At 35.4% G+C, this 1,511-nt stretch overlaps 1 pseudogene; it reads left to right on the plus strand.

The window, feature by feature from the left end:
- Nucleotides 1-894: 894 nt before the first annotated feature.
- Nucleotides 895-1,247, plus strand: LOC122744087 (annotated as a pseudogene).
- Nucleotides 1,248-1,511: the final 264 nt, after the last annotated feature.

Here is a 1,511-nt window from a genome sequence, read left to right on the forward strand (position 1 = left end):
GTAAACAATGACAAGCTGGCACAATAGATAATGTACTGGTCCTTGAGTGAGGTAGACTTGAGTTCAAATGTGACCTCAGATACTTAATATGTGACGCTAGGCATCACTTAACCTTTGTCTCCCTCAGTTTCCTCATCTGTAAAAAGGGTATAATCATAGCATCTACCTCTCAAAATTATCTCCGAAGTCAAAGGATATGAGTTATCAAAAGAACTAATAACAACCAAACAAAAGATTGCTCCAAATCAGTAACAATACAAGAAAACAAATCAAAACTACAAATGAGGTTTTTATCTTATACTCAGCAATTTTCCAAAGATGACGAAAGATGGGAATAGTTAATGTTGAAGGGGCTACAGAATGACAGGCACATTAATACATTGGGTTTTTTTGTTTTTGTTTTTGTTTTTTTCAGGGCAATGGGGGTTAAGTGTCTGAGGCCGGATTTGAACTCAGGTACTCCTGAATCCAGGGCCGGTGCTTTATCTACTGCACCACCTAGCCGCCCCTTACATTAATACATTGTTAATAAAAATGACAATGGTTGAATGGTCAACCATTCTGGAAAGCAATTTGCAATTATGCTAAAAAAAATTACTAAAATGTCTATATCCTTTGAGGTAGAGATCCCCCTGCTATACATATGCCCCCAAAGAAGTCAAAAACAAAAAGAAAAAGTCCTACATACACTAAAATATTTATAACAGCAAAGTAGATGGCCATTGATTGGGAAATAGCTAAACAAATTGAGGAAGATATATATAATGGAATTAGTGTGCTATAAGAATTATTATAAAGAATTGAAAGAAGCACAGGAAAACATAAGAACTTATTATACAAAGTAAAATAAACAGCTCTTCCCTCTTCCAGTGGCAGACCTGACAGAAACTAAAAATGGTTCAGCGCCTGAAATATTGCCGTAGGTTGTCCTACAATACAGCTTCCAACAAAACTCGGCTGTCACGAACCCCAGGTAACAAAATTATTTACCTTTATACTAAGAAAGTTGGAAAAGCACCAAAATCAGCCTGTGGTATGTGCCCAGGAAGACTTCGAGGTGTTCATGTAGTGAGACCTAAAGTTCTTATAAGGCTATCAAAGACAAAAAGCATGACAGCAGGGCTTATGGTGGCTCCATGTGTGCTAAATGTGTCTGTGACAGGATCAAGCATGCTTTCCTGATTGAGGAGCAGAAAATTGTTGTGAAGGTGTTGAAGGCACAGACACAGAGTCAAAAAAGTAAATAAAAAGGATATGTTTTTTGAATTATAAAAAAATTAAAACATGAAAAAGGTAAAATAAGCAGAATCAAGAGATCAATACATACAATGACAACAATGTAATTGGAAAGAAATTTTAAAATGAGATGGCCCACTGTATTATAATAATAGTAATAGCTTCATTTACATAATTCTTTAAGGTTTGCAAACTGTTTGACATGTTGCTTCATTTGATCTTCACAATAAATTTGTGAGATAGGTGCTATTATTATCCACATTTTATGGGTGAGG

The sequence above is a fragment of the Dromiciops gliroides genome, chromosome 2, assembly GCF_019393635.1.
Source record: "Dromiciops gliroides isolate mDroGli1 chromosome 2, mDroGli1.pri, whole genome shotgun sequence".
Classification (NCBI taxonomy): Eukaryota; Metazoa; Chordata; class Mammalia; order Microbiotheria; family Microbiotheriidae; genus Dromiciops; species Dromiciops gliroides.